We start from the raw sequence: 23,512 nt of genomic DNA, 5'->3' as shown, positions 1-23,512 counted from the left end.
GGCTTAGGCAGTATCTTTATCTGCCTATGAGCTGCCTGAAACCACTGTTCGATCTGTTAAAAGGAAACAAACAGCCCTCCTCAAAGTGTATGTTAACCCCCGAAGCATCCTTGGCTCTGGAAAAAGTTAACCAGGCTCTCCAGGACATGCACCTCGTTCGGTTCTCCCCCTCCTCTCCAGTAAGTCTTCTAATCTTTAACTCCACCCCCACGGTAGTGGGGGCATTGTGGCAGAAACATGGGGTTCTCGAATGGCTTCATACGCCAGTAGGCAGAGTTCCAAGACTCCTTACCGAGATTGATGCCTTAGCATTTATGGTTCGCCAAGGAAGAAACAGATCGGTTCAGGTCTTAGGAAGGGAACCAGATTCAATCATTCTTCCCTTTTCTCTCACTGATACAGAATGGCTCATACGCCACCATTCTCGTTTTGCCATAAGTTTAATGGGTTTTCCAGGACAATTAGATAATCATTTCCCTCTAATAATTTGATAGCTTCTTTACCTCTGTTGCCTCTACTAGTACCTAAACTTTTCTCTCAAGATCCCATCCCCTCTGATCCTACAGTGTTCACTGATGGTGGAAAAAAGGGAGCTGCTGCCCTTATATATTATCCAGACCAGCAATACCCCAAACCTCTCTTTACTGAACTTCCTGATAATTCCCCTCAGTACAAAGAACTTTATGCTGTTTTCCTTGCATTAAAAGCTGTACCAGAATCCTTCAACCTTTTTTCTGACAGTGTGTATACTGTTAACTTACTTCCATGGCTTGCTCGATCTTATGTAAGAATTGATGACAACCCACTTGCTCCTCTTTTAATTCAAATTGCCTCTATGCTCTGTTCTCGAACCCATCCACTGTATGTTCAGCACCTATGTTCCCACAGCCCTCTTCCTGGTCCCCTGTCCGAAGGGAATGCTGCAGCTGACCGCCTTGCCTCCACAGGAATTCTCCTAGCCTCTGTCTCTGATCCTGCTGACTTTCATTCCCTACCCCATGTTAATCTTAAAGGTCTTCGAGCTCGATTTCCTGATATTCCTCTGCCACAGTTAAAACGTATTCTTGCTACATGTTCCTCCTGTGCAGGTCTAATCAAAACACCTGCTATTCAGACTCTGGGGGTTAATCCTCGAGGTTTAAAAGCCAACACTCTTAGGCAAATTGATGTTACCCACATACCTAACTTTGGCAAACAAAAATATGTGTTCGTCTCAATTGATACCTTCTCTAAGTTTATGTGGGCTACAGCTCAGACTGGAGAAAACTCAAAAAAGCTTATAAGCCATATGCTCTGCTGTTTTGTTGTAATGGGCTTACATCTTCAACTTAAAACAGATAATGGACTTGCTTTTACCAGCAAACAATTTAAAGATTTTTGTTCCCTCTGGAACATTACTCATACTACAGACATTCCGTATAATCCACAGGGACAAGGCATTGTTGAGAGGGCCCATCAAACTCTTAAGGCTCAATTAAATAAAGAAAATGGGGAAATGTACCCCCCTAATATCCAGCTGGCAAAAGCCTTAACTACATTAAATCTCTTTAATATTTACAAAAACTCAGACCAACCTCCTATAATTCTTCATTGGCAAACACCACCCACCCTCCCAGCTATTAAAGTCAAATGGAAAGACCCACTTGATAAAATTTGGAAAGGACCTGACCCCCTGTTGACTTTGGGGAGGGGTTTTGCATGTATTTTTCCACAAAATTACTCCAAGCCTGTTTGGGTTCCTGCCCGCCATGCCGGCAATACCCACATGATGGTGCTGATATCCCTGAAGAACAAGAAACACCGCAAGAGGACTGGCTACAGGATGTACCCCATGATCCATAATACAGCATGGCAGAATCAAAAAAAAAAATCTGATTCACAGAACTCTTCCCCCCCTCCCCGAATTAATGTCTTATGCTATGACTGGCCAGTTGTTGAGTGAGTGAGTGAGTGAGTGAGTGAGTGAGTGAAAAAAAAAATTGAGTGAGTTGAGCGACCAAAATTTTTGTATGACCCATTGTGCTCAGAGTACTCTGAAAGTTAACTGACTTTATATAAAACGGCTGGACGCAGCCATGGTTTCTGGAGACGTCCAGAAACAGTCCAAAAATTGTTCATTCCCCCTTTTGATTTCTTTTTTAAGTCTTGATATCAATATGAAATGTTTAGTCTTAAACTGTGTGAGTAAAGATGGTTCAACTATGACAGTAGATCTAAATCCACATTTGAAATGATATGTCTTATTTACAAGTTTTTCTTCTCCTGTGTGTTATAAACTATATGTTTAATATGCGTGTTTCAAGTTTGGTAAACATTAACAGTTAAATTCTAACTTCGAAGCTACATTTTTACGAGAAGAGGTAATATCAATTCATTTAAGTAACTGAGTGTTTAAGATAAAACTCTAAATATTCAATGTGACAATTCATCATCTCCTAAGTTAAAATACAAATCCTCTATATATATTTTTGGAGGGCCCCCAAAAATGTCCTGTAAGCTATCTTGTGGAAATTAATCCACAACAAATTTGGCATCAATCCGATATTGTAAATATACCAAAAAAAAAATTGTCACTAAAATGTGTTAACTCTAGTAACCTGAGTTTGCTTAAAAACCCAATGTAAAAATAGTTAAGAATCAATTTATGTGACTTAAATTCGATATGAAAATTTTGCTATATAAAGACTGCTACATGAGGTCACATAAGATGACCTTTACATGAAATTATAAAGATACCTAAACCAATTATAATCATTGAGTTAGCAATTGTAGTAAACTTCTAATTTGTTACAAAGTTTTTTCATAAGTAATTGACTACAGCTATGACAAGCCTTCGCATAAAGAAGCATCTGCTCATATAGCCCCAGAAATCCATCTTGGACCCCTGATCTCTGACATCACCCACAATTACAGCCATCCCCCGAAACCCATGATGTGACCTGACACGATCTGGAGAACCTGATTCACAGACTCCAAAGGAAAAGACTTTCCTACTGCCTTTCTCTCAACCATCGGTGTCTGCTCTTCCTGCTTCTGTTTCGCCCACCATGTTTTGGCGGTTCCAGGTCACTCTCTACAGAGAAGAAAAGTTCCAGTGGCCATCCTCCTCCATCAAGATAGACGTGTGGCATTTATTTCCTAGCCGTTGACATTGGACTGATGCTTCTATAGAACTTGCTGGACACTCCTTTTATACTGCTGGACTTCTTGAAGAATGACTGTAGCAGTTCATAGAACTTTCCGCCAGCTGACTCAGGATTTTGCAATGCCAGATCACCCCCCTAGCCCCTCAGCTTATCAGGCCCCCACTCCTCCACCCATCAGGCTCACTCTGTCTCTTGCTACTCTTACTTATCCCTCCCTGTCTTGTGCTAGTTCTTTTTTGAAGACACTTACACACTATCATTCTGCTTTCTTCCCAACAGGTTTCTGTTCACCCCTACACTGCTATTCCCCTGACAGAGATGAAGCCTTTTACAGACATTGACCCAGTTATATATGGCCATTAAGTAAGAGGAAGATGTTGGGGAATTGTGAGGATATGGTTGAGCTTGGAAGGGCTTGAGCCTGAGGGGTGTGTCAATCCTGTTAGTCTCTCTCTTCATGGAGAGGTTGAGCAAGGAGGGACAGTAGAACCCCAAAAAAGGTGTGCCTCTTATCAGTCTCCCTGCCTCACAAAGTGCCCCGCACTCCTGATACTATGGCAAATAGTTAAAAAAGAAAGGGGGAGATGTTGGGTAGTATGTCACCTCCCCCTGGCTTCTGCTTAACCATATGCCTATATAGGGATTTACTGATCCAAAGCTTTGGTCTATTTACATAAATCACTTTTACATTTACATAAAGCACTCCCTCCAGGGCATTGGTGGTTCAGTGATAGGATTCTCGCCTGTTCCGCCCCCTCCTTGTCACACTCTGATTTTCACCAGTCACTTTTCTCTCCACCCTCTCTATATCACATCCTGTTTCCACCCTACTTGGAGAGTATAAAAACAGCTGCTCTTCTGATTAAAGACACTTGGAAATTGCTTTCCGGCTCCGAGAGTTCCAGAGTGTATCTCCTGCGGAAGTTAGTGCGGCACGAGTTCCTGATCCCTCTCCCACGCAGCAGCCTAGGTCGGCTCCAGTTGAGTTCTCTCCAAGCCAGAGAGCACTAGCTTGGGAAGAAGTACCCTCAGGCTATCCCTGCATAGAAGTACTAGTTCAAAGTGAAAAACAGACATAAAAAATGGAAGTCCCCCCCCCACAACACTTCATCTGCAATATTCCAGTCTTTAGGCCCATGGTTGTTCAACAATTTGTTTGGCTTTGTATGTTAACTCTTTTTTCAGCCACCAGGTTCCAGATGCTAGCATGATGCTGACTAGTCTTCCCTGGACAGATGACCCCACCAATATGTCCTGGAGCTCTGCTTCCTCAGAGCCCCACCCTACTAGGGAAAGAGAGAGGCAGGCTGGGAGTATGGATCAACCAGTCAATGCTCATGCTCAATGGGGAAGCAATTACAGAAGGCAGACCTTCCACCTTCTGTATCCCACAGTGACCTTGGGGCCATACTCCCAGAGGGTTAAAGAATAGGAAAGCTGTTAGGGGAGGGGATGGGATACGGAGATCTGGTGGTGGGAATTGTGTAGAGTTGTACCCCTCTTATCCTATGGTTTTGTTAATGTCTCCTTTTTTAAGTAAATAATTTTTTTAAAAAAATAGATAATTAAGTTTCTTAAAATACATATTTTCTTTGATAAAAATGTGTAAGTTGCTCTGAGATCATATAAAGTGTTTGTCTGTGTGTGTGTGTGTCTAGCAAATAGCTAAGACTTAGAGAGGATATTGCCTCAAGATGTGATGTTCACAGCTGCATATTGGCGACAAAATAAGCTCAGGAAGGGATTTTAAAAGGGAGGAATGCCTCCTATGAATCAGATCATCCAGTATTTGTCTTATTTTTTGTCTTACCCCATTTAACATGCTTGCTTCAAGTTCCATCCAAGATGAAATAAGATGACTTCATCATTGAAAATCAAGCAGAAAAGGAAAACACAAAGTGAAACTTGGATTGAGTGGGTGTAGTAGGGCAAATCAAGACTCTGAGGAAGGCAAGAAAGGGGGTAGAGAGTACATTAGAGTCCTGGTACATGGTGATGAAAAAAGATCAAAGTTGGAGGTGAGAGTATTCTGTACCCTTGTGTTGACAATTGTACTGAAAAAAGATCAAAGTTGGAGGTGAGAGTATTCTGTACCCTTGTGTTGACAATTGTACTGTAAATTACTCCTTCATAAAATGAGAAAATAAAATAGTGGAGGTAGTATCTTTTTAAAAATGATCACTTTATATTTAGTTACTTATTTTAAAAATATTTTGGTTTATTTATTTATTTTTTATTGGGTAGAGGCAGAGAAACCTAGAAGGAATGGGGAGAGACAGAGAAACACCTGCAGCTCTGCTTCACCGCTTGTGAAGCTTTCCTCCTGCAGGTGGGGACTGTGGACTTCAACCTGGATACTTACATACTGCAATATGTGTGCTTAACGAGGTGTGTCACCACCCAGCCCCCAGGAGGTAATAGCTTGTAGATTGAAGATTCATGACTCACTAGAGGAATTTAACAATATTTTGTAATTGATGAAGTAGAGATATGGGGAGTGGTAGTGATGAGGCTGGAATAACAATGATAATGTGTGTTGAACTGTAGGATAGTTATGGGAAGATTTTAAGGACTCGAGGACCATTATTAGTACAGATAGATGGTGGAAGGGTGAAGGGACAAAAAATTAAAAATCTAGTGGTAAGGGAGATCAATTAAGAGAGACTTGTGATAACCAAAATAAGGGATAACAATGTCATAAACCAAGCTAGTGAAAAGGCAGATAAGATTTAAGGCAGATAAGTGGATAAGATTTACAAATATTTGAGAAAAAGAATCAACAAGAGTAAATGAATATATATGTAAAGAGATTTAAAAAAAAAAACCTGTAACGCTGTAACAATAAAGATAACTTCTAGCTTTAGACTTTGGAGAACTGAGTAGCTATGACATCCATTTTGAAGGAGATATACAGACGTTTGAGGAAAAGAATGGCAGAGAGAAAGCTTAGGTTAAATTTGGATGTTGATGTTTGATTACCATGAGATATTTAGTGGGAATGTTCAACTATCAATTTGATGAGAAGTTTTGGAGATAGTGTGAGGCAAAGGAAAAATAAGAAGTAGTCATTTGTTTATATGTCATAGTTTGTTGTATGCTTTACATTGGGTTCTAGTTCTCCCGCGCCAAGAGAATTAGATCAGTCCAGTTAAATTTCGCGGGCCCACTTGGCCCCGCCCCTAGGGACCCCGCCAGAGTTCCAGAGTTGCAGAGGAAGAGAGGGAGAGTTCTTGAGTTCCAGAGAAAGAGAGAGTGCTTGCGCCGCCGCAAAGAGACAGCCGAGTTCTGTTTGGTGATTAGTTTGTCTTAGTTTATGAATCGTTGTTCCTGAATAAAGAAATACAGCTTCCCTGCCCAGCCGTTGTCTCCGCGTCTCTGTTACCCGCCCGTGAAGCTAGACCGGCCGGCAGGAGCCTTAGAAAATTTTAACAACAATAGTTGAAGGATAAAAATTTCCCAAGAGAGATTACAAGATCACAGTGATAATTAATCAGCTATTAACTATTTATTATGTGACATTATGAGTGTTTAATGCTACTGACAATCTTGAAAATATACTGCCTCTTTAATTACAGGGAAAGCAAAGACTGGAAGGATTAAGTTGCTTTCCATGTGTCGTCTTTTTTTGTTTGTTTGTTTTGTTTTGTTTTTCCCTCCAGGATTATCGCTGAGGCTCAGTGCCTGTACTATGAATCCATTGCTCCTGGAGGCTATTTTTTCCCCTTTTGATGCCCTTTTTATTTTATCATTGTTTCTATTATTAGTCTCCTTGTTATTATTGGATAGGACAGAGAGAGGTCGAGAGAGGAGGGGAAGACAGATAGACACCCACAGACCTGCTTTACCACTCATGAGGGGACACATCAGCCTATGACACGGTCTGGCACCGTGGTCTCCTAGTCAAGATCTCAAGATGCCTGCCTCCATGGGTGGCCAACACTATATCATTTCTTCTCCAAAACAGAAGATTCCAGGTGCATCTGGGTGACAAGTCTAGCAGATGGAGACTTGTCTGTGGCCTCCCCCAGGGCTCTGTTCTGGCTCCTACGCTATTTAATATTTACATCAATGACCTCCCAGAAACTTCTTCAAGGAAGTTCATCTACGCCGATGACATCTGCTGTGCAACTCAGGCATCCAAGTTTGGCATCCTCGAGGAAACACTCACGAAAGACATGTCTCTGATATCTGATTACTGTAAAAAATGGAGACTAATCCCTAGCACTGCAAAAATGGTATCATCTGTTTTCCATCTACACCATGCCTCGGCCTCGCATGAGCTTAATGTGCAGCTTGATGATATGAGAATCCGGCATGAAGCCCAGCCAGTCTATCTTGGCGTTACTCTCGATCGCACCCTATCATTTCACAAACATCTCATAAAAACTGCAGCAAAGGTGGGTGCGAGGAATAACATCATTGCAAGACTGGCCAGCTCCTCATGGGGCACGAGTGCTTCCACACTACGATCATCATCTCTGGCATTATGCTATTCCACTGCAGGATACTGTGCCCCAGTATGGTTCCGTAGCCCCCATGTCCACTTGGTCGATTCCAAATTATATTCCTCCATGAGGATAATTTCTGGAACCATCCGTTCCACCCCAGTTCCATGGTTGCCAGTTCTTAGCAACATTGCCCTGCCAGGTATTTGTCGGGATGCAGCATCATCTAAGTTCATTTCCCACGTCTACGCTGGACCGGACCTGCCAATATACGCGGATATCTTTGCCCACCCTGTCCAACGCTTGACGTCTCGTCACCCAATCTGGTCCTCCACACCTACACTGAACTTCTCTATTCCAGACTCTTGGAAACAGAGTTGGTAGTCAGCTGAGGTCAAGAACAAACACCTCATCACAGACCCCTGCAAGCGTCAACCCGGCTTTGACCTAGCACGTTATGATTGGGCCCTCCTCAATCGCTATCGAACAGGCCATTGCCGGTGCGCCGCTATGTTCCATCGCTGGGGAGCCAGAGACGACCCGAACTGCCCCTGCGGCTACAGACAGACTATGACCCACATAGTCAACGACTGCCACCTCTCCAGATTCAAAGGAGGTCTCGAAACTTTACATCAGGCTCAACCTGATGCTGTTGACTGGCTACGGTAGAAGGGCAAACGCTAGAAGAAGAAGAAGGGGACCCCCCCCTGCAGGTGGGGAGCTAGGGGCTCGAACTGGGATACTTACTCTGGTCCTTAAGCTTTTTGTCATGTTCCCTTAATCTGCTGCACTACCGCCCCACCCCCCACCCATGGACCCATGGGTCTTCTGATAAGCCTTTGACAGAGACAACACTGAAACCTAGGCTTTTCCTGATTCTAGATTATATTCTTCATCCTTATTTTTGTCCTTAGAGACAAAAGGTATTAGATCAAGGATAGAATTCATTTAAGAGTCAGGCAGATGGAAAGAAATTCTGAGAGTTAGTGATGAAGAGTTGCTGTATTAATAGAAGAAAATCAGAAGGAAGGAATTGGTTGTGAAATTTGATAGAAAAAAAAAATCCATTCAAGAGGAAACAAGGAATAGCGACAAACACCAGAGAAAGTTCAAGTGAGAAAACGGAATATCACCTATTGGATTTATCTATAAAAAATTCTTTGCTGACTGTTGAAAGCCAACTTCAATATGCTAGAAGGTGAAACAGATTATTGTGGGCTGTTAAATAAAAGAGCAGAGAAAATATTGAAACAATCAATGTAAGACATTGGGCTGTGAGTTAGGATGAGTTGAAGGGCATGTATTCGATTAAGTGCACTGGAGAGGGATAACATAACGGAGACTTGTTTGGATACAGATCACAAACAGTAAATAATAAGTAATAATTTTAGAATGAAAGGCTATAATTTATTAACTATTGTTGAAAGAAGCCATCATAGCTCAAAGTAGATTCATTCATATATTTTTAAATGTTTAAATGTATTTTTCAGATAACAAAATCATAGTAGTCCATTGCCAGCTATTTAATATGTATTATGTAACATTCATAGTTATAAGTGTTTAATTCTAACAGCAATCTTCAAATCTACTGTCTGTTTCAGTGCAAGGAAAACAAGGGCTGCATTTTTATGGTAGTTAAATATAGCATATGTGACTTTGAATCTAAAAGTACCTTCCTCAATAATTGCAACTTTAATTCAAGGTAATGATTTTTGAAAACTGTTTACTCTTTCAAGTTTTTTTTTTTTTCAAATAATGACACACACACAAACATATATTATCTAACATATACTTATAAATACTAGCACATTAACACTTTTCACTTTTAATTAGGATTTTTATATTTATTTATTGCTCTTGTTTTATTGTTGTAGTTATTATTGTTGTTGATATTGATGTCATCATTGTTGGACAGGAAAGAGAGAAATGGAGAGAGGAGGGGAAGACAGACAGGGGGAGAGATAGACACCTGCAGACCTGCTTTACTGCCTGTGAAGAGACTCCCCTGCAGGTGGGGAGCCAGAGGCTCCAACTGCGATCTTTAAGCTGGTCCTTGAGCTTGGCGCCACCCGCTGCGCTACCGCCGGACCCCCCATTTTTCACTTTTAAACAACGTATCATGGATAGACATAGCTTCCTGTTAGTAATAGAGAACAGAGTCAGTCCTTAATTCTTCACAGTATTCATAATGTTGTCTGAATAATTTTCTTTCTTCATTTAGATTGCTATCAGAAAATTACCATAAACTACTCAAACTTAAAGAACAGTATTTATTACTTGTAGGTGTATAGGATGAAAGTCCAAGTACAAAGTACCAGCACATTTAGAATCTTGTGAGTGAACACTCACTACTTAATGTGGCCTTGTTGTGTATAGTAAAGGGAGACAGAAGACTCTCTGAGGTCTCCTTTATGAGGTACTACACCATTAATGACGATTCCATTCTCATGATCTAATAATCTCCCAAAAGACCCACCTCTAAATGCTGTTGCACTGAAGACTAGCATATGAATTTAGGAGGACAAAAATTGAAACAGTATTTTTTATTTTTTTATTTATTTATTGGATAGAGACAGAGAGAAATTGAGAAAGGTGGGGGAGATAGTGAGTGAGAGAGACACCTGCAACCCTGCTTCACCTCTTATAAAGCTTTCCCCTATAGATGGGGACCAGGGGCTTGAACCTACATCCCTGGGCACCATAATGAGTGTGCTTAACTAGGTGCACCACCACCTTTGCCCCTAATTTAAACAATATTAGATATATTTAATCAAATCTTTGTCAGTGGAAATGGCAATATTTTCTGTTATAAAGCACAATAAGTAGGATTGGCAAATAATTCACTTGATTAATATACCTGTTTTTTTAAAATTATGATCTTTATTTATTTATTGGATAGAGACACTCAGAAATGAAGGGGTGAGATAGAGAGGGAGAGAGACAGGCACCTGCAGCCCTGCTTTACCACTCGTGAAGCTTTTCCCCCTGCAGGTGGGGACCAGGGGTTTGAATCTGGGTCCTTGCACACTATAATGTGTACACTCAACTAGGTGTGCCACAGCCTGGCTCCTAATATACCTGTTTTGTCATGTGCACCACCCACATTTGAATCCTGCCCCCTCCACACTAGAGGAAGTGTTAGTACTGTGTTATTTCCCCCCTATATCTCTGTCTTTCTACCTAGAAAAAGTGAGCTCAGAGTGGTCAAACCCCAGTCAAAATGGTTGGGACCTCTTTTGGTAGTTAAGAGAGGTGCATAGACACCTTAATGGGGACATAAGTAATTACATCTATGTGGCAATTATATTGTAAACCATTATTGTCCCCAATAAATTGATTTGGGGAAAGAAAGCATGGTAACTGTATATTTTCTGATCCTTTTGCTTTTTTTGTAGAATGCATTTCTTATTTTATTTTATGTTATGTTATTTTTGCCTCCAGTAGCTGGGGCTCATTGCTGGCACAATGAATCCACTGCTCAGAGCAGCCACTTTTTCCTTTTCTTTCTACTCTTTTTAATTTTTTTATTTATAAAATGGAGATATTGACAAGACCATAGTATAAGAGGAGTACATTTCTATATAATTTCCACCACCAGAAATCCCTATCCTACTCCCCTCCCTTGAAAGCCTTCCTATTTCATTACTTTTTTATCTGATAGGACAGAAAGAAATTGAAAAGGGAGGAGGAGATAGGAAGAGAGAAAGATAGATACCTGCAGTCCTGCTTCACCACTCCTGAGGCTTCCTGGCTGCACGTGGGGAGCAGGATCTCAAACCCTGGTCCTTGCATACATAGGTCTTTGTGCATAGTAATAAATGCCCTTAACTGGCTGCACTACTGCCAGCCCACCTAGGATGCATTTCTAAAGATTTAATGACTAGGTTAAGGAACAAGATTTGAGCAGAGGAGATAGCATAATAGTTATGCAAATAGACTCTCATCCTGGGCTCTGAGGTGCCAGGTTGAATCCCTCATACCACCATAAATAAGTCTGATGTGTGCAGTGCTCTTGTTAAAAAAAAAAAAAAAGATTTGAGTATTAAATACATTGTCTAACAGTGTAGGGGACGAGGAGATCAGGAGAGAGACGGTGGAAAACTCTTCAAAGAGCATTCTGAAACAAAACCTCAGTGTAACATGTTGTATAGCTATTAGAGGAAGACCTCCGTGCCATGTGCTCTCAACCAGCTATTAGAAGCAGACCTCCAATGGAATACATGCTGAAACAGTTCTGTGAGGAAAATGTACATGCAGAGGAGGCCATCACCATTTGTTTCTGACCTTCTCCCAGACTAGATTACAGGAAAAGACTGTCTCAAACCCATAAGACAAATAATTACATAATTGGGAGAAGGATCCAAATTCACGGGGAAGTGTGCCAAAATTTGTTGTGTAAATATGTCCCAATAAGTGTGTTCAGCATTCTGTTGCAGACCATGCCCTGAACAGTTCCAAGTTACCTTGAAAGGTTCCTTGCCTCTGAGTGTTTTCATTTCTCTCCGCTCCTTCAAACCCTTGCAGACCAGTACTCCCACACAACAGCACAGATTGCTTCTCCCATTATCACCAGAAAGATATAGGGATGCTATTTTTTTTTCTCTAAGAATTAGGTAGATAGAATTTTGAACTGAAATTGTGAATGGAGATAGGATTTTATAGATTGGACCCTGAAAGCTGCCTTATCCATCTTCCATTCTCTTCTTATCCTTCTACTACATGTTCTGTTTTATTTTTAGTTCAATTTTATTAGTGACTTAATAATAGTTTAAAAGATGATTAGATTACAAGATGATTGGCAAACGCTAGAAGAAGAATTACAAGATGATAGTTCCACATAGAGCCCACCATTGAAGTTCTTTGCTCCATCCCACCCCAGTAAGAACCACCATAATTTGAGAGTTTTAGATACAGCTTGGTTCCTTCTCCTTCATTATGAGTTCTTGTTTTCTTTTTTCTTTTTCTTTTTTATTAATAAAACAGAAACACTGACAAGACCATAGGGTAAGAGGGGTACATTTCTACACATTGCCCACCCCCAGAGCTCCATATCCAATCCCCTCCCTTGATAGCTTCCCTATTTTTTCCCCTTTTGTTGCCCTTGTTTGTTGTTGTTGTTGTTATTGCTGCCATTGTTGTTGGATAGGACAGAGAGAAATGGATAGAGGAGAGACAGAGAGGATGAGAAAAAGACACCTGCAGACCTGCTTCACTGCCTTTGAATCGACCCCCCTTGGCTTCTGCAACTGCTTCTCCAAGGTTGGTCCATACTCCTGGCCTGTCTCTCACTTTCCCTCGTGGGGCAGGGATCTGGGGAAGTGGGGCTCCAAGACATATCATGAGGTCCTCTGCCCAAAGATTCGTGTTGAAGTAGCAGTGAATTTTTTAACCTGTCGGGAGAAGTTGGTAAGGGTTGGAAACATACAATACTCATTATGAAGAAAGGGAGAAAACAGAGTATGGAGTCTAAGGAGGTAAGCTCTTTTGATACCAAAGGCCAATAAAATGTGTTTATGGTAATCTTCAGCCTTAGGCATGAGGTTTTTGTTTGCTAATTTTCTAGTGCTGTTTGTTGTTATCCTCCTAGTGACACTCACCAACCTGGAAGTACTAGAAGTAAAACTGTAGCCAGAAGGCCTCATCCACATTGACATTGTGTTAGGTGGACATAGTCAATGACAGGAAAGTAAGAAGAACTAGAACTGATGGATCATGAATTCCAGGGTAGATAAAAAGGAAATGAGAGCAATGTTCAAGCAATGTCTGTATATAAACAGTTACTGAATGACAATGTCTTTAGTCTCTTTTTAAAATTTTTTAAATATTTATTTATTTTCCCTCTTTTCACCCTTGTTTTCTTATTGTTGTTGTAGTTATTGTTGTTGTTATTGATGTCATTGTTGTTGGATAGGACAGAGAGAAATGGAGAGAAGAGGGGAAGACAGAGAGGGGGAGAGAAAGATAGACACCTGCAGACCTGCTTCACCGCTTGTGAAGCGACCCCCCTGTAGGTGAGGAGCCAGGATCCTTACACGGGTCCTTGCGCTTTGTGCTATGTGCCCTTAACCTGTTGTGCTACTGCCCAACTCCCTTTAGTCTGTTTCTTATAGCTTACATGCTTCCTGCTGTATGAAGCTCTGCTTTAAAAAGCAGCCATACAAAATTGTATATAATCCATCTACCAAATGTCAGTGCTTCCATCGCCCTTCTATCTATCATGTTCCCATTTCCAACTGTTTGATATTGGCTTGTAGACATATCTGATCTACACATACCTGGACAGGTAAAACAATATTGCAATTAAGATCATCAAGCCTACAGAATAAAAGTACTTCTCATAGCCATATTACCAGAGCTAATTACTTTTATCATAGAATTTAAAATAATGGGAATTATACTGCTCCTATAAAGTTATATGGCCAGATTTTCATAAATATTTGTTGAGTATCATCAGCAAATAGTGTCTTCAAGCATTGCCATAACAAATATTCTGGCTAAGTGAATGACATAGTATCCAGTGAAAATAAGTTCCTTGGATTTCTACGAGTAGCTCAGTGATTTGAGAATACACATGACTTTGATTAAATGGAATACAATTCCTATGAACTATCCAATGTATCTGTAATGATATATATCTTTTTAAAAATTAAAAACTAATAAAAATTTACAACACAATGTGTTGTAACATACCTGAATTTAACTTCTTGCTTGAACTTAATATCATATATATATTTCCACAATTTTATTCACAAGACCAAAAACAACCTAACTGATTAACAGTAGACATGTGGATATCTTGAGGAAGAACATGAAGTGCAGGAATGAGAGACAGAGTAAAGCTAAGGAGTGATTCAGGGAGGACCTGGGAGGTAGTATTCAACGTTTTCTCACTCTAGTTCTATAACCACTTTGGGACTCACCTACAAGTGAACCCTTAACCTGCCTTGGGCTCCAACATCAATTTATTAATTTTTTATTTTATTAGTGATTTAATAATAACTAACAATACCCACTAGAGTTCTGTGTCCCATCTCTTCCCACCTTGAGCTCTTAATAAAACCCAACTCACTTGATAAGCAAGAAAGTAACATTAAAATCACTGTCTATTTATGGTTTTTCTACTTTATAAAGTTCTTTCATAGCCAATGCATTATTCCACTATTTGTGTTAAAGTTCTGTTATTCTAACTTAATAGATCTTAATTTTAAGTAAATTCACCAATGTTCTCTGTTTTTTACTCACTCTTGGAAAAGGGCATCTAAATTTTTTCATAGAGATGGCATTGAATTTTTCTTCTCTTCAAGTATCATAACATTCCTTCTCTTAACAATACTGAAATATGGTTATTTTTATTATTCTAAAGACAGCGGGGAGCCCTGGGATATACATTAAAAAGACAAACATCAGATTATAAAACATTAATTCTAAGAAGTAATTTCCCAATACTAGCCCTAAGTCAAGGAGTTGAGAGTAGATGTCGCCTCTGGGATTTCATCTTATAATACTGAAGAATTAAAAATTGAGACAGGTTACAACTTGGGTGGGCTCTAAAATCCAGAGAAAGCTGCCGGTCCCTGTTTCAGGTACCAGTTGCCGGGCTAGCTTTGCGGGCAGGACAGAGACGACCAGGGACTCGTGGCTGAGTGGGACGCCATTCAATCTTTATTGATGAGGAATGCAGTGTGACCTAGCTATCTCTAATCACAATCTTGTCCTATATAATCTCCTAAGGCAGAAGTGTCAGGTCAGAAGAGGATGTATGCAGGATAGGGGCTAGGAAGAAGGAAAAAGCACCTGAACCAGTGGGGATTAAACCAACTGGGGGCAAAACAATGATTATGTAAATAGACCACAGAGGCAAGCAATGTAACAGAAGGGGTCTTAGAAGCAGAATTTAGAAGCAGACCAACAGAAAGCCATCAAGCAGAGTTGTAGATCTTCCAGTAAAATTTTATTGACTTATGTGGGGGTAGTAATATCACTGGGATAAGCAGAGGACACTGAAAGTCTTTCAGAAAACAGGTACTTATTACATAATGAACTAGAATTAAATAGAGCATTCTTTCCATAGAAGCAAAAATGTTGGATCATCAGCTGATATTTTTGCTTTCTCTTTGAGATGGGCATTATGCCTTTTATTGAGGGCATGGGAAAAAGTTGGAATGTTTAAGATTTTAGGAGATTGGAGCACTTTTTAACTACTAGAGAAAGGAAAAAGAATTGACAAGTAGTAAAAACAAAGCTAAATTGCTAGGAAATTTTGGAGGACAGATTGAGGAAAGTCAACATGATGGGTTTTCTCTAGAAGCATTAGTACAGAAAGCTGCTACAGGCTTTGAAAACAGATATTTTGCATTGATGAAAGATATTATAGAGAGATGAAAGAAAAGATATAGAAATCACAATGTTGTGACAATAGGGAGTTGTTGAAAGAATGAAGTATATAACTTAAAGAAAGCAAAGAATGAAGGGATGAGTAAAGCCTTGTAAAAGGAAATAAAAGGGGCCACGTGGTGGTGCACCTGGTTAAACACATATTAAAAGTGTGCAAGGACCTGGGTTCAATCCCCTCGTCCCCACTGTAGGGGGGGAAGCTTCATGAGAGGTGAAGCAGGGCTGCAGGTGTCTCTCTGTCTCTTTCCCTTTCTATTTTCTCCCTCCCCTCTCAATTTCTCTTTGTCTCTATCCAATAATAAATAAATAAAAATATTTTTTAAATAAAGCAAAAAATTAAGGGATGAGTGCATGTAGCCTTGTAAAAGAAAATAAAAAGATCCAGTGCAACCCTGATTCTTATATATTGGGCTCATGTATGTGAGTCCCTATCAAGTTACAGATGTCAGAATAAAATTATATTAATGTGATTTCTGAGGACATCAGTTTGAGAGAAATAAGTGTGAACAATCCAAAAAGCAGAAAAGTGAAACATCTGTGTAGGAACAAATACAATGAAAATCACAAACTCAAGGAAATAATGTAAATCAAAATGACTAGCATGTATACAGCAATAACTATAGACACTGAAGTCAGAGAGGGAATTTGATTTTTTTAAAGACAACATTTACCTTTATTTATTGGATACAGACAGTGAGAAACTGAGAGGAAGAGGGGAGATAAGAGATGGGGAGAAACAGAGAAACACCTGCAGCTCTACTTTACCAGTCATGAAGCGTCCCCCCTGCAGGTGAATACCCAGGGGCTTGAACCTGGGTCCTTGTACAATGTAATATGCACTCAACCAGATGCACCATCACCCAGTACCCAACAATTTTACTTGTATATGAATTACACATCAATATAGAAATTATGGATGTGTTAGTTCTATCATAGTACATAGATGAAATTAAATATATAAATACTACACAGTAAATTTGATTTTTGAAAAATATATTGGTAGGGTTATTTTAATGTTTTATTTCTTGTGTTAGTCCATGTGCATTACTTTATGCACTTAATAATTATTTTGAGTCCCCACCTGCAGGGGAGTCGCTTCACAGGCAGTGAAGCAGGTCTGCAGGTGTCGTATCTTTCTCCCTGTCTGTCTTCCCCTCCTCTCTCCATTTCTCTGTGTCTTATCCAACAACGACGACATCAATAAAACAACAAGGGAAAAAAAGGGAATAAATAAAATAAATATTTAAGAAATAATCATTATTATTTTGAGAAGCAGTTCAGAGGCTTCATGGATGGCCTATGATAGTTTCCTAGAGCTGTCTTAGCAGTTTGACAAGCTAGGTGTCTTTTTTTAAAAAATATATTTATTTATTTTCCCTTTTGTTGCCCTTGTTGTTTTCTATTGTTGTTGCAGTTATTATTGTTGTTGTTGATAGGACAGAGAGAAATGGCAAGAGGAGGTGAAGACAGAGAAGGGGAGAGAAAGACAAACACTTGCAGACCTGCTTCACCGCCTGTGGAGTGACTCCCCTGAAGTTGGGGAGGTAGAGGTGGTGGGGGCTCCAACCAGGATCCTTTAGCTTAGCACTATGTGTGCTTAACCGGATGCGCTACTGCCCAACTCCCTACATGCTAGGTGTTTTAAGCAGCTGAAAGCTCTTACAGCTTTGGATGCTATAAATAAGAAATTCAGGGATTAGCAGCACTGGTGTCTTCTACTCACCTTATGGAGAATGTATTCTATGCATTCTCTCCCTGGTTCTAGTGGTTTACTGACTACCTTTGTCATCTCTTGGCTTCCAGATGTATTACTCCTATCTCTGCTTTTCCCCTTGATATTATCTTCTATACATGTATGCCTCCAAATTCCTTGTCTGAAGGATTCCAGTCATACTATTTTAAGTCCAGCCCTAATGGCCTCATCTTAACTTAATTACCTCCGTAAAGAGTCTATATCTAAGTCATGCCATCTATTAGGGACAGGGAGTTAGAATCCATTTTATTATACTTCCAAAGAATCTGTGGCACTGAAAAAGGTAATTCTTGCACTTACTCCAAAACTAGGTTGAACAGGAGGAGCTGAAGGTGTCCTTGATCTGGTCAAATAAAGGCTATGCCTCCAAAGTCTACCTTGCCTGCATAGAGTTTGTTGGTATTTCCTCTTTTAGACAAACTGCTTGAGCACTTTTAAATAGTTAACTTCCTAGTGAACCCTGGGGGAGAAGAGTGATACCACCAGAGAAGAGAAAGGGAAGAGACTGTAAATTCCAAGGGCCCAGTGTCAGGAGAGGAAATCCCTTCTAATCTCCCCAGGTGGTGGCAGCTGAGTAAATTACCTAGCAAGCAGCTGCAACACATTACATTGCAATTATCCCCAAAGAGTTCTCAGGGCTTATAAGAAACTAAAGATAAAAGCAGCCTTGCTAGAGGAAGAGCAGCTTCCTTTGCAGTTTACAGTGTTTGAGGAAATACACTCCATAACACTGCCCTCCCTCTCAGTAAGCCTTAAAGTATAAATAATCCCCAAGTTTTGCAAGGGTCTTGTGTCTGAATATATTGCCTATATGTATTCAAGACCTGCAAACAAATTGCAGTGGGAAAAAACTAGTGTAACAGTTCTTTTTGTTGTTATAAAAGCATTTTAGTTTACTTATTCTTATTGGAGTAACTTTGCATTATGACATATGTTTTAGGCATGCATTTTTATACTTCTGGAATAAAACCTGCTAGCATTCTACATAGGAAATATCATGAATATCTTTTTGAATCTTGACAGAAAAATACAGTGTCAGGCAATGTACTGTACTTTTTACAAGAGGTAGTCTCAATCTACACAATAATCCTAAAAGCTATTTTCCACTATTAGTCTCCTTTTCTAGATAAGGCTGGGGCCAGGTGGAGGTGCACTGGGTTAAGCACACATATTATCAAGCACAGGACCTAGGTTATATCCCCCCACTCCCCACTTGCAAGGAGGATGCATCACTTCACAAGTGGTGAAGCAGGTCTGCAAGTGTCTCTCTCTCCCCCTATTCTCTCAATTTCTCTCTGTCCTATAAAAAAAAGTTATGAACACAAAATAAAACAGGAAAAAATGGCACTGGAAGCAGTAGATTTGTATTGCAGGCACTGAACCAAGTGAAAACCTTGGTGGTGAATATATATATGGTGGGGATATATAGCATAATAAATATTCAAACAGACTCTCATGCCTGAGACTCCAAAGTCTCAGATACAATGTCATGCATCACCATAAGCCAGAGCTGAGTAGTACTTGAGTAAAAAAAAAAAAAAAAAAATCAAGCAGATAAGAATCAGAAAATAGGAGGTTGAGTGGTAGCACAGTGGGTTAAGCACACATGGCACAAAGCAGAAGGACTGGCATAAGGATCCCGGTTCAAGCCCCTGGCTCCCCACCTTCAGGGGGGACCCTTTACAGGTGGTGAAGCAGGTCTGCAGGTGTTTGTCTTCTCTCCCCCTCTGTCTCCCCTCCTCTCTCGATTTCTCTCTGTCCTATCCAACAACAACAACAGCAATGACTACAATAATAGTAACAATAACACAGGTAACAACAAGGGCAACAACAAAAACAACAAAAAGAATAGTAAAATATAAATAGCTGGACACTCAGTGCTGCTATTCTTGGTAGATGATGAAGCCAGAGAATTAATACCTATTTTGAATTTCCTAATCCTTTCAAATATAGCAAAATAGATCTCTGATCATTAAAATAAAATCTTTCAGTAATAGAAATCATTTTGTAATTTTTTTCTGAAGATTCATAAAGCTGTTGATGTCTTTATGTATTTATATTTTTATTTTGCTACCAAAGTTTTCACTGGGGTTTAGATCCTGCCTAAATCCTTGCACAAATCCTGCCTAAGTCCTTGCACCGTCCATTCCCACCCCCCTCTTTTGTTACCTTTATTTTGCATTGTTTTTATTTTTTTACATATTAATTTGCTATAGTTATCTATACATCATGTATGCATAAAACACTTGGTACTTATCTTGCACTTCTTTCCTTAATTTCCTTAGTACCATTGTCTCCAATTCCACAGATTTTGTTCTGAACTATATAGTGTCATGTATATATATCATTTATAAAATGGAAATATTGACAAGACCATAGGATAAGAGGGGCACTACTCCACACAGTTCCCACCACCAGAATACCGTATCCAATCCTCTCCCTTGATAGCTTTTCCATTCTTTATCCCACTGGGAGTATGGACATAGGGCCATTATGGGTGCAGAAGGTGGGAGGTTTGGCTTCTGTAATTGCTTCCCTGCTGAACCTGGTTGTTGACAGATTGATCCATACTCCCAACCTGTCTCTCTCTTTCTCTAGTGGGGTAGGGAACTGGGGATGTGGGCCTCCAGGACACATTGGTGGGGTCATCTGTCCAGTGAAGTCAGGTTGGCATCATGATAGCATCTGGAACCAGATGGCAGAGTAATGAAACTGGTGGGTTGACATTCCAAGCCTGACATCTTGGGATGCAGTCAGAAGTGTAAGAAGCCGAGGTGGTACTGGTTGCATTGATTGGGTTGGGTTCAGCAGATGCTGTATCAGTTGAACTGGGAGAAACATGCAGGAAAGTGAGCCTCACCCCAAGGATTTTAGGACTGGGAGAAATATGGACTTTATAGAGAAAGGGAAAGGTTCTTCTGTCTTAGGGTTTAAGAAGACAATAGATAGTTTTTTTTTTTTTTTAAATTTACTTATGCCCTTTTGTTGCCCTTGTTGTTTTATTGTTGTAGTTATTATTGATATCATTGTTGTTGGATAGGACAGAGAGAAGTGGAGAGAGGAGGGAAAGACAGAGAGGGGGAGAGAAAGATAGTCACCTACAGACCTGCTTGTGAAAGCGACTCCCCTGCAGGTAGGGAGCCAGGGGCTCAAACTGGGATCCTTAAGCGGGTCCTTTAGCTTTAGTGCCACCTGTGCTTAATCCGCTACACTAATGCCTGACTCCCTAGTGGATAGCTATTGCCATAACCAAATAATTTGGCAATTGAGTTAATTTTGAAATTCCCATTGTTTGGATTAGCATATAAGACCTCCCCATAATTTATGTCCTTTTACACTATTTACATATAGCTGTATCTTATAAAGGAACACCACAGGTTGCTTCCATGCTCCCTTTTCTAAGCTTTTAGGAGAGTCATATTTCAAAAAAACAAGCCATTATTAGAAGTGTATTAAAAATTTGAGCCCACTGTTAAAATTCAATATGATTGCCAATTTGAAATCTTAAGTGCTTAGATTGAAGGAACATATCCTCACTCAAAGCTATGGTCTATGCAACAAAAAGTTTGAGATATTTGATCCATTTTTCCCATCTCATATAAATTGAATAGTGATTTGTGGAACTATAAGTTAATAGGAGAACATATTAACACCAATCCCACTACCAAAATTCTGTATCCCTCCCACCCTCTCCCCTCCCCCCTCCCCCCTAGTGAAGCTGAACATTCACCCTCACCCTCCACCCAGAGATTTTTACTTTGGTGCCATACTCCAAACTCAGTTGGATTCTGCTTTGAGTTTCCCTTTCTGTTCTTCTTTCTCAACTTCTGTTTATGAGTGGGATCATCCTATACTTGCCTTTACCTTTCTGACTTATCTCACTTAACATAATTCCTTCTAGCTCTATCAGAAAACATGGGTTCATTGTTCTTAATAGCTGCATAGTATTCCATTGTGTAAATATACCACAGATTACCCAGATTTCTGTTGTTGGGCACCTGGATTGCTTCCAGATTATAGCTATTATGGATTGTGCTGCTATGAACATTAGGTGTACACATATCTTTTTGGTTAGGTGTTATGGAATCCTTAGAATATATCCTAGGAGAGAGATTACTGGGTCATATGGGAGGTCTATTTCTAGTCTTGTGAGTGTTCTCCAGACTGCTCTACACAGAGATTGGACCAATTTACACTCCCACCAGCTGTGTAGGAGGGTTCCTTTGTCCCTACAACCACTCTGACATTTGTTGCTGCTGCCATTTTTGATGTATGCCATTCTCACAGTGGTGAGGTGGTATCTCAATGTTGTGTTTATTTGCATTTCTCTGACAATCAGTGACCTGGAGCAATTTTTCAAATGTTTGTTAGCCTTTTGGATCTCTTCTGTAGTAAATATTTTGTTCATATTCTCTGCCCATTTTTGGATGTAGTCATTTGCTTTTTTGTTAATAAGTTTTGTGAGCTCTTTATATATTTTGGTTATTAGCCTCTTGTCTGATATATGGCTTGTGAAGATCTTCTCCTATTCTGTAAGGGATCTCTTTGTTTGGGTGATGATTTCTTTTGCTGTGCAGAAGCTTTTCAATTTGATATATTCCCATTCATTTGTTTTTGTATTAGTCTTCCTTGCAATTGGGTTTATATCATCAAAGATGTCCCTGAAGTTTAGGTGAGAAAGTGTTCCACCAATGTTTTCTCTGGTCTAACATCCAGGTCCTTGATCCATTAGGTGTCCCAGACTTTACTGAAATGATGGCTTTTAAGGGGCAAGCAGTGGTAAACCTGAAAGAGCATATGCTACCATTTGCAGTGATCCAAGTTCAAGTCCCTGTTCCCTATCTGCATATGGGGAGATTCATGAGTTGAGAAGCAGTGCTGCATGTGTTTCTCCTGTTCCCTCTCAATTTTCCCCTTTCCTCTTTATTTCTTTGTCTTGTCAAATAAAAGAGAAAATGGCTTCCATGTGCAGTGAATTCATCATGCAAGGAACAAGCACTAACAATAGCACTGGTGGCAATAAAATAAGTGAATATGATATAAAATAAAATAAAGCGATGGTTCTTAAGTCAGAAGAATATAATGTACCCAAGAGTTGTAAATATATGTAGATATTTCTTCCGTGCACAAGTTCTATATTCTTAATTGGAATGGTATTTTTAGGAAGGGCAATTTTTATTGTCTCATCTTAAGCTGTATGTCTACCTGATGTTATTGTGGGAAAGATGAGAGAGGAGTCACTTGCTACCGGTAGCGTGCTTGAGAAGGAGTGTAGAATTAGACATGCTTTCCTAATGACATTTACTATATTCAAGTATCTAAAGCACTAGGCAGCAATAGCAGAATAAATAAGAGGGAAAGGTAGAAATCAAAGTCCATTTCACTCTTTAGTGGAATTCTGACTTCATACTGACTAATTTTATTTTTAATTTTTATTTAAAATTTTCTAATTCATATTGACATATTTTATTGCTCCTGGAGGACTTTCATTTCATTTTATTTTATTTTTACAGATAGAGGGGGAGAAAGAGAGAGAGAGGAGAGACATCACAGTGCCATTTCACCATTCATGAAGCTTCTGTGTTGCAGGATGCTCCCATGTGATGGTGGTAACTAGAACCTGGGTACTCTTGCATCATAAAATGTGCACATTACAGGATGAGCCATCTCCCAATCATCTGATAATTTTCAGTTCAGTAACAGTATCTTTATCACTTAAAAGAAGATTGAGGGGCACACCTGGTTAAGTGCTCACATTACAGTGTTCAAGCTCA

The sequence above is a fragment of the Erinaceus europaeus genome, chromosome 2, assembly GCF_950295315.1.
Source record: "Erinaceus europaeus chromosome 2, mEriEur2.1, whole genome shotgun sequence".
NCBI classification, from domain to species: domain Eukaryota; kingdom Metazoa; phylum Chordata; class Mammalia; order Eulipotyphla; family Erinaceidae; genus Erinaceus; species Erinaceus europaeus.
Note: the sequence above shows the minus strand (reverse complement) of the source record.